At 48.3% G+C, this 10,639-nt stretch overlaps 2 long non-coding RNA genes across 2 annotated transcripts in view; both read right to left on the bottom strand.

The window, feature by feature from the left end:
- The window catches only part of LOC108445877, a 22,530-nt gene extending 11,891 nt beyond the window's left edge, over positions 1–10,639 (bottom strand). The window contains exon 1 of the long non-coding RNA XR_001860908.1: positions 10,356–10,639. This is a non-coding gene — a long non-coding RNA (uncharacterized LOC108445877). The remainder of the gene's footprint in view (positions 1–10,355) is intronic.
- LOC108445885 lies at positions 1,028–10,246 on the bottom strand. The gene is made up of 3 exons (XR_001860909.1): positions 10,146–10,246; positions 8,635–8,640; positions 1,028–1,039 (listed from the first exon to the last, which is right to left on the bottom strand). It is a non-coding gene; the product is annotated as an uncharacterized LOC108445885 (long non-coding RNA).

Here is a 10,639-nt window from a genome sequence, read left to right as displayed (position 1 = left end):
CGCCGTGTGGCCAACAGCTGCAATGAGTGCTGTGTCAGGCAGTGCCAGAGCTCCACCGTCGTCATTGAGCCGCCTGCTGTGCTGGTGACCCTGCCCGGGCCCATCCTCAGCTCCTTCCCACAGAACACCGTGGTGGGATCCTCCACCTCCGCTGCTGTTGGCAGCATCCTCAGCTCTGGTGGAGTGCCCATCAGCTCCGGGGGCTTTGACATCTCCTGCATCACCAACTGCTATGGTGGCAGCAGATGTCGTCCCTGCTAAATCTGCTGGCAACGTCCTTGGGCAAGAACCTCCAAGATCTCAGAACCTGGTTGTGGCCAGGAGATAGAGCTTCGGGACATTGTAATTAGAGTTTCAAGCCATTGTCCCCTTCTTCTGTCTCCTCTTTATCTCTTTCTTTTGCTGTCTGTGTCTCCCCAAACCAACCCGGAAGCACCTGTTGCCCTTCCTCCCTCTTTAGGGTGGGCAGATGGACATCTTGCAGGAGCTCCACTGCATCTTAGTGCCTCTTCCAGGTGCTCTCTGTGAGCCACCTCCTTTTCTTCTTTAGACTCAATAAAAGTGTTTTGCAACCAAGCCATGGCCTCTGAATCCTCCTTCTTTCCACAGCGACTCTTCCAGTCTACTCAAGGAAAAAGTTGGAGAAAGCACGTTGGGACTCCCTGTAGTGAATTTTACTTCATGGCTTTTCTTTTGGAGCTGTCAAAATCTTCCCTGGCTACTCTGCAGAGAATGGTCTTCAGGGAGACACTGGCTTTGAAGGGTGGAAGCAAATAGGGATGGGAAACAAGTCCTGGGATCAACCCACATCCTCACCTCTGCCTTCTCCTCCCCTCCATTGCCTGGTCTACAGTCCGTGGTCAGCACAGATGGTCAAAGAAATGAGCTACGCACCCCCTACGCTCCTTCATTACCTGGCAAGGCCCAGCTGCCTTCCAGACATGCAAGGCTGAGGTGAATCACAAGTTGGTATCAATATCTGCCATATTCAGGCTACACAGTGCAGTCCCCATTCCTCTGAACTGAACACCCCCATGGGCTACAGCCTGGCTGGGCTCTTGGTCTTGCTTGGGCAGAGGCTTCTCCATTTTTGGGTTATCTTTGCAGTTTTTTTCCCTTGTCTCAGAGAGGTTGTAGGTAGGAGTTTTGAGCTGCCTGGAGGTGAATCCCACAGGTGCTGCCTGTCACAGCAGGCGGCCCTGCTCCATCAAGCTGGTCCACATGGATCAGCCCCCACTCCAGGATAGAAGAATACAGAAACAGAGACTCTTTCTCTTTCATGGCAGCTTTTGCTGAAGGTAGGATTTTGGCTTTGAAGGCGGTTGCTTTGGGTTTACAACTGTAGCCACTTGTAAAGACTGCATTTCCCAATTAGAAACTGTTTTGAAATGAACTTTGAAAACTTTGCAAGCAGCAAAAATGCAAGCACTTTCCTGGGGTCAGATCACCCTGTGCTGGTGTGGACAGACCTGTCCTTTCCCCTCTACCACAGCCACAGTGCAGAGCACAGCAGCAGCACCAGGGGAGCCCCATGAATGGCAGGGGGAAGTGGCAGCGATGCGGACCCCACATGAGCTGGCAACTCTTCATCTGCCACTAAAACTGCTCCATGGGCTTCTGCCTTTCCCAGTAGGGTTTACCATTATCTTGTCCCTTTTGTTCCCAGAACCACATGGTCACCCAGAGGGCACCATCTTGGAAGGAAATAGTGTGATGTCGTCTTCCCCTTGTCCTTCAAGCCATGCATGCCAGGCACCACCTTGGGAAGGATATTTCTGGCATTTTGTGTCTCTCTTTGTTCCAATGGGTTTTGTGAGGTTCAGCAATTTTGTATCTAGCAGTAATTTACTGTTATTTTTTGCCTGTTGCTGTTCCATTCGTTAGTAAACTGTTATTTTTTCACTTATATCTACTCGTATTTTGTTCTTTATTGGTGGAAAGGGATTGGTTAGAATTAAGGGAAGATTACTCATTTTAGAGTGCCCAGCTCTTTAAATTATCTTAAACCAAGACAACCCCCATTAGTGAATTTTCCAAACATTCTCCATTCCATTTTCTTTGGCACAATTACTGATTTTCCCTTGTAACATAACCAATTCTGTTGCAGTGTGAGATAATATTATTGTGGTCTCTGCCTCCTGATAAGTGAATTTTGTCTTTACAAGCAGGCAGAGCTTCGGATGAAGGGAAGTGAAGGAGCATTGACTTTGCTGACTCAAATCCCTCTGCTGGGAAATGGAGGGAGGTGACATCATACTCAGGGAGTCCTGCCTCCCTCTCTGCCTCCTCAATTTTTACCGGTGGACAGAGTTTAGGGTGCAGGGAGGGTTTAGCTTTGCTTCATTAAACTCACAAGGGCTGAGGATTGTGACATCATGTTCAAGGTGGTCCACCTTTTTTCCTCAGGGCTGAAAATCTCTAGTTCATTCTCCACACCTCCCCCAGCAGCGTTAATTTGCAACTCCAAAGATCTTTGGCACTGGACAAGTTTGTTTAACTGGTTTTTCAGATTTTGGGCTAGCTTCTTCTGGGCATTCTGTTCTCTATCTTCCCTGAGGTGGGCTATTGCTTCAGCCTCCAAGGCAGTTCCCAACTGAATCAGGTCTTTCTGTTGTTGCTCCACAACATTTTCCCTTTTGAGTTCAGCCTCCACCCATATGGATACTAGACCTTTTCCCTTGCTGGGGTTTTTTTCCCCTGTCTTTTGCCAAAGTTCAGGTTTTCTCTGCAACTAGCTGCAGATTTTGCCAGTTTTTCTCAGCCCACATACCTCTTTACCAGGCTGGACAAGCTTTGTACATTTTTAGTAATTCTATCAGTGGAGAACAGGTCAGATCAGTTTTTACCCAGGATTCCATTATTTTTTTGCTGGAGAATATCAGTTTCAAGGAAAAATTAATTTCTCCTTTTTTCTGCAATGAGCAGTTATGTCCGTATAAAATACCTCTTCATCAGCTCACGAGTAGTCTGCTTGCTGTGCCAATTAAAATGTAAGGCCCCCAAAATCTCGTTCAGTGTGACACTTAAAAGGGCTTTAGTTTTTCATGTACTCTGAGTTAGACACAAGGGAGAAATACCAAGAAGATATCCTCAAGAGGTCACAAAAACAAAAAAAAAACTCTGTACTGGCAACTTTAGAAAATCAAATAACTTTGGCAAAAGGTTTCAAGCAGCATCCAATCAATACATAACACTTATCAAAGCATTAACTTAATCCATTCAATTTAACAGATTCTAAGCCCGTCCAATTTTAAGTTACTCAAAATTCTGAGAAGGGGAATTAGAAGAAGAAGGGGAAAGAGAGAAAGACAGAAAAGAAATAGAAAAGAACAAACACAACTACCATTCCTGGTTCCAATAGTGTTCAGCTTACACAAATTCCAAGAAGAGGTAGTGTTGGAGATGATACCAAGTTTAAAATTTTTTTGTAATTTTAGTCAGTCTTGTTCAGCTTTGCCCCGAGGGAAGGGAATTGAAGTTTCTTTTCAAAGGGCTGTTTCATCACTCAGGGTGAGCTTAACATGTCAACAGACTGGGAGTAGCACAGAAGATACACAAAAGATAACGACCATCAATGGCCATTAACGAACTATCAACTCCAAACATCACCCCTGGCATGGTTAAAGACATCTGGTCCAGAAAAAACTGATAAGAGAACCAAATTAGCATCGGAGGTGAAGAAATCTGTAACCAGTAGGAAACCAAATACTAAGAACTGTGTAACTTGGGACTAATGAACATTGAACCAATGAATTTCTATGGGTTTTGACTGTATAAGTATGTGAAAAATCTAGTAAAATTCATGTGTCAAGGAATGATTCTCTTTGCACACCTGGGCTATGTGTGGATGAAATGATTTCTGTTGCACATCCTGGCCAGAACAACATCCTGGCCAGAATAAAGTAATGCCTTGATTCTCTAACACTAAAAATGTTGTTGGAGGTTTTTGTTTTTCCCGCAGTTCTGGTGCCAGTAGGGTCAAGGCATATGCTTACCTTGTGTTTCAGGTTAAATACCCTTTGACTTTTCTGGGTCCTGGTGGGATGTCCAGCCATCTGGCCACTCTGGGGCTAGACTGGGGTGCAGGGGTGGGGTGTGGAGCATTGCCTCTGGTTTTCCAGGGATTAGTGGCCACTGAAGGTTTGGGATACAGGTCCGGGAAATGGGGTGTATGGAGGAGGACATCGCCTCACCAGGGCAGAGCCCAAGCTGCCCCTTCCTCCACACAAAAGCACGTGAAGTATTTCAAGCCAGCAATCCTTCCAGTCTCTAAATTACGGGGCTTGGAACACCCTGGTCTAGGTAAAGGCACCTGTGCTTTTGGCAGCTGGGTGGGATTACATGATCCGTATGATCCATTCTAACCCAAACCGTTCTATGACTCCATGATCTGTGGGCTGTCTCTGGCAGACCTTTTGTTCACCAGGGTCCATCATCCTTTGCCTGATACTCTTAAGCACTGGTTTGGTCAAAAGGGAAGACATTGATGGTCAGATAACATCCATATGTGGAAGAAATGTGAATTTATAGTGGAGCCATAAATCATTTGCACAAACTCAACCAAACGTCATTTACCACTGCGTACCCTGAGTATGGCTGATAACAATCCTAACTTGTCAGTTGTCTCAGCCTCATGTGTCTGGACAGCAGTTTTGCCTGCCTGTGCTGAGGGAGTGCATTTCATCTGCCTGTGCTCCTGTGTGCAAGCCATGGAGTCTAGACCAGGTAAGGGAGTGGAGGAGAAGGAAGAGATGAGGTTGAGCGCTGTTCCCAGGAATTGGTTTTTTCCCTTCCCCATTCCTGCCACCCTTTGGAGCTAGTCTCCCTGATGGCTTTTGGCTGTAGAGCAACCAGGGATGACTTTGTCAGTCCCAAGGGAAAAGGCACAAAAGAAAATCCACTGCAGGGAATCCCAGCATTTGCTTCCTCCAGCTATTTTCCCTGAGCAGACTGGAAGAATTGTTACACAACGAAGGAGGACTCAGAGGCCCATACATGGATGCAAAACAGCTTTATTGAGTGCAGAGAAAAAAAATACTCAGAGTGGCTCAGAGAGGGCACCAGGAACAGCCACTAAGTTGCAGTAGGGATGTCCCTCTGCCTGGCCTGCAGAGGGAGGGGAGGGCAACAGGTCTCCACTAGACTGGATGGACGAGACATGGACAGCAAAAGAAAGAGCAAAAGGAGAGAGGACAAGAAGGGGACAATGACTTGAAACTCTAATTACAATGTCCCAAAGCTCTATCTCCTGCCCAAAACCAGGTTCTGAGGTCTTGGAAGTTCTTGCCCAAGGAGGTTGCCAGCAGATTTAGCAGGGACGACATCTGCTGCCCCCATAGCCGCTGGTGATGCAGGAGAGGTCAAAGCCACCAGAGTTGATGGGCACTCCACCAGAGCTGAGGATGCTGCCGACGGCAGCGGGGGGGGAGGGTCCCACCCCGGGGAGCTGAGGATGGGCCCGGGCAGGGTCACCACGACTGGGGAGGGCTGGATGGCCACGGTGGAGCTCTGGCACTGCCTGACACAGCACTCATTGCAGCTGGTGGCCAGCGGGCAGGGGCCGCAGGGCTGGCAGCAAGGGTTGCAGGACATGGCTCAGGGTCACAGGTGCACCTGGCACAGAGGGCAGGGAGAAGCAGAATGTTAGGACGCTTGAGAAGCAGCAGTGCCCCCAAGCACCCTGCAGCCAAGGCACCTCCTGGCCCACACTGCAGTGCCCACCTCAAAGCCCAGGAGCCACCTCAGCCAAGTCCCAGCCTCTCTCTGCACAAGACCGTCACTCCCTTCCTCTTTCCCCAGAGATGCAGCTGCCAGCCCTGGGCTCTGACAGCCCCGATCAGCTGAGACCTCCAGCCAGGAAAGAGCTTGCTGTAAGCAGGAAGAGGAGATGAAGTTTAACACTCACCTGATTCCTGTGGAGGAGGTGAGAGAAGTGAATGAGGGAGCAGAGACTTGGGCTGCCTTTTATAGCAGTCCTGCACTGCTTCAGGCCCAGAGGCACCTTGGTGGAAGTAATAATTTTGTGACCAGTTCATGTCAAATGCAAACTATCCCAGCTAATGGCAGGGGCTGTCCTGTTTTCCTGAACTGTTGCCTTTTCATTTTCTAGTGCATTCCACGTGCTTTCCTCTATGCAACCTTCTGTAAGTGTCAAGATGAGAGGTTCAAGAACTTCAGGGCAGAAAAACGTCAGCACAGGCACAATGCTCAGATCAAGGGCTGGCGGCATCCCCTGTGGGCAGGTGATGTGAACCTGTGTCATGCCTGCAGATTTGTTTATGGCAAAGTTGTCAGGAAAGAGGCACCATTCTTGTGCTTCTCACCTGCATGCCCAAGGTCTCCATTGTTTGGGCTCATGACAGAGCTTCAGTTGCTATTTCCTTCCTCCACTTTTCTCTTTCTTTTGTTGTCTTTATCTGCCCAGGCCAGTCTAGTGGGGACATGTTGCCCTCCCTCCTTCCACAGGAGAGGCTGACGGACACCCTGCAGGATCTCCACTGCATCCTGGTGGTTGCCACTGATACTCCCTGTGGGAACTATTCCAGTCTTCTCAGGGAAAAAGATAGAGGAAGAAGAGGGTGGGAGTCCCTGCAGTGGATTTTACTTTGTGCCCTTTCCCTTGGAGCTGATGATGACATCTCCTGGTACTCTACAGCCAATGGCAATCAGACCACTGATCCAAAATATACTGGCAGTGGAGATAGAGAACAACAGTGCCTGGGAACAGCCCACAGCTTCATCTCTTCCTTCTCTGCTCGGTTACCGGGTGTCCATGGCCAGCACACAGGCACAGATATGTATCTCATACCTCCTTTAGCGCATGGCAGGGCCCAGCTGTTTTATTCAGTTCTCAGATATTTCACAAGTTGGAATTGGTATCAAGCGTGCTCCTGCTATGCAATGGAGTCCCTGTTCCTGTGAAACCAAGACCTCCAAAAGGTGCTCTTGGCTTTGGTCATGTGTCCATCTTTCCTGTGTAAATGCCTTGTGGTTTATAATGCCAAAATTCAGGGATGCTTTTCAGTTTTAGGTGAAAATTCCTTCTTAGACCTTTGCCTTCAGCCTTGCATAATGATCTACTCCGTGTCATCCCCCAGGTATCCATGGTCTCCTGCATGCAGAAAAGGATCTGTTCAAGGCACTGATACCTAAATTGGCAGGAATAAACTTCCTAACACAATTTGAAGCATTAGAAAGCAGGCATTCTTTATCTGCACAGGACACACAGATGATATCTCCTTATTCTGTGTGTATCATGAGGTATTACAACAAGGTATTTATCCATCATAATCATTCATATTCATTAAAATGTGCTTCCTATCTAATTCATAAAGATCACTTTCCTAGAACTGATTTGCATGCATCCACCTCCTACTGGAAGTCCTTTTATGATCCTGGAGAGTCATAAAAAGATGTTTCTGATGGTCATATTCACTGAATGCTTTGATATTAAATGTCACTTTTCCTTGAATTTTTTCTTTGGGCATGCACTGTTGCTTCTTTCTTACATGACTTGCAAACAACCCATGACTTGCAAAAAACACTGTAGTTCTTTTTATCTGATTCTCCACTGGTTGCAGCCATGTTTATCATCCTGAGTTCATATCTTTACATCATTTTATCTTTTTTTGCCATTTAATCTAAGCTCTATTAAGCAACTTCAGGAGAACTAAAAATTGCTTATTCTCTATGTTATTTATCAGCACTGCTGCTCTCAGAATAAAAGCTCAGGTACAGTGTCCCATGAAGTCTGTGAGGTTCCACACATGCTCCTCCTGCCCTCAGTTCAGGGCAGAGACATGATCTTTCTCCATCTTACTGGCCCCTGTGCACATCTTGCTATGTCCAGAAACCAAGGCTTCACCTGCTCCTGCTGAGACCCAAGCACTGGTCTCAGTTGCCAGCACCCAAATCATCCCCAGTTCCTCTTCATGGTCAGCCCCTCTTTGTGGGTCCTTGTGCTGAGAAAGTCTCGGTGCTCTTGGCAGATCCCATTTAATTACTAAAATACTGTGATGAGGTCCTCCCCAAGCGTCCTGTTCTCCAGGGAGAAACAGCCACACTCCTTCAGTCTTCCCTCATAGCACAAGTTCCCCAGCTCTCTGCTTTTCTTTGACACACGCAACAGGGTGAGAGCAGCTGCTCAAAGTCCCAACACCTGGCCCTGCACAGACACTCCAACAATCCCATTTTGTGCCTGAGAATGTTGTCCAAATGCTCCTTGAGCTCTGGCAGCCTTGGGGCTTGTGACCATTCCCTGGGAGCCTGTTCCGTGCCTCACCACCCTCTGAGAGAAGAACCTTTTCCTAGAAGCCAACCTAAACCTCCCCTGACACAACTTTGTGCCTTTGCCTTGAGTCCTGTCCCTAGTTGCCAGAGAGACGAGATCAGTGTCTGCCCCTCCACAAGTTGTAAATTGCGATAAGGTCTCCTGCCAGCCTCCCCTCATCCAGACTGAACAAACCAAGTGACCTCAGTGACTCCTCATAAGGCTTCCCTTCCAGACCTTTCACCACCTTCTTGTCCCTCCTTTGCACACTCTCCAACAGCTTAATATCTTCTTTTAAGTTGTGATGCCCACAACTACATCCGGGACTCGAGGTGAGGCCACCCCAGTGCAGAGCAGAGTGGGACAGTCCCCTCCCTTGCTTGGCTGGTGATGCTGGGCCTGATGCCCCCCAGGACACTGTTGGCCCTCCTGGCTGCCAGGGCACTGCTGACTCATATCCAGCTTGCCATCAACCAGGACCTCCAGGTCCCTTTCCATGGCACTGCTTTCCAGGCTCTCGTTGCCCAGTCTGCCTGTACGTGCAGGGTTGTGCCATCCCAGGTGCAGAAATGGGCACTTGCCCTTGTGGAACTTCAAATGGTTGGTGATTGCCCAGCCCTCTAATTTGTTGAGGTCTCTTTGCAGAGCATCTCTGCCTTTGAGGGAGTTGACAGCTCCTCCCAGTTTTGTACCATGTGCGAACTTACTTAGTATTTGTTTGAGTCCTGCCTCCAAGTTGCTCATGAAGATGTTGAAGAGGATTGACCCTAAAACCGAGGAACCTCATTGGAGACCAGTTGCCAGTCTGATGTCACCCTATCACTGTCACCCTTTGTGCCTGACCCAAGAGACAGTTGCTCACGCATCACACAATGTATTAATCCAGTTTTGTCCTGGACATTTTGTCCATAAGGATCCTCTGAGAGATGGTATCAAACACTTTAGAGAAATGCAAAAAAGATTGCGTCAATTAGCTACCCCTCATCAGCTAGGTGGGTTACCTTGTTGTAAAAGGAAATTAGGTTTGACAAGCAGGACTTTCCTCTCATGAACTCACACAGGTTGTGATCAATGACTGCCTTGTTATTCAGGTGTTGTCAAGACATCCTAGAATAATCTTACCCCTAATTTGACCAAGGATTTTACTACAAGCCTAGACCATCACACGTGTCCTCACACATGTCTTCAGGGAGAAAACAAAAAACTTTACATTCAAATAAGGTCAGGAAACATCATTAACTGAGAACACTGTTGTGGACATGCAGCATGTCACCTCACAGCAGAGTCCTTGGGCACATGGGAGAGAAGCACAAGAGTGGTGCCCATTTCCTGACAACTTTGCCACAGACAAGACCACAGGAATAACACAGGTAAACATCACCTACCCACAGGGGATGCCAAAAACATTTAATCTGAGACTTCTGCCTATGATGATGTCTTTCTGCCCTGGAAATCATTGATGCTCTCATCCTGGCACTTACAGAAGATTTTCACATAGGAAAGCATGCGGAATTAGCCAGGAAATGAAAAGGCTGCAGTGCGGGAAACCAGCCCCTGCCATTAGCTGGGATGGTGCACATTTGCCATGAGCTGGTCACAAAATTATTACTTCCACCAAGGTGCTACTGGGCCTGAGGCAGTGCAGGACTGCTATAAAAGGCAGCCCAAGTCTCTGCTCTCGCATCCACTTCTCTCACCTCCTCCTCAGGAATCAGGTGAGTGGGAAGCCTCCAATCCTTCTCCTCCTTCTCTCCTCCTGCTTCCAGACCAGCTCTTTCCTGGCTGGAGGTCTCAGCTGACCGGGGCTGTCAGAGCGCAGGGCTGGCAGCTGCTTCTGCTGGGAGAAGGCAGGGGGGAGAAGATCAGTCGTGGTGACCCTGCCCGGGCCCATCCTCAGCTCCTTCCCACAGAACACCGTGGTGGGATCCTCCACCTCCGCTGCTGTTGGCAGCATCCTCAGCTCTGGTGGAGTGCCCATCAGCTCCGGGGGCTTTGACATCTCCTGCATCACCAACTGCTATGGTGGCAACAGATGTCGTCCCTGCTAAATCTGCTGGCAACATCTTTAGGCAAGAACTTCCAAGACCTCAGAACCTGGTTCTGGGCAGGAGATAGAGCTTTGGGACATTGTATTTAGTGCCTGAACCATTGTTCCCTTCTACTTTTTTTTGTCTTTCCTTTACTCTCTGTGTCTCCCCAGGCCAGCCTAGGGGGACGTATTGCCCTCCCCTCCCTCTTTAGGGCAGGTGGATGGTCACCCCGCAGGAACTCCATTGCATCTTAGTGGCTGCTCCAGGTGCTCTCTGTGAGCCACCTCTATTTCTACCTTACATTCATTAAAGTTGTGCATCCAAGCCTTGGCGTTTAAGT

The sequence above is a fragment of the Corvus brachyrhynchos genome, unplaced genomic scaffold (genome assembly GCF_000691975.1).
Source record: "Corvus brachyrhynchos isolate BGI_N302 unplaced genomic scaffold, ASM69197v1 scaffold861, whole genome shotgun sequence".
Classification (NCBI taxonomy): domain Eukaryota; kingdom Metazoa; phylum Chordata; class Aves; order Passeriformes; family Corvidae; genus Corvus; species Corvus brachyrhynchos.
This window is presented reverse-complemented; position numbering and strand designations above follow the sequence as displayed.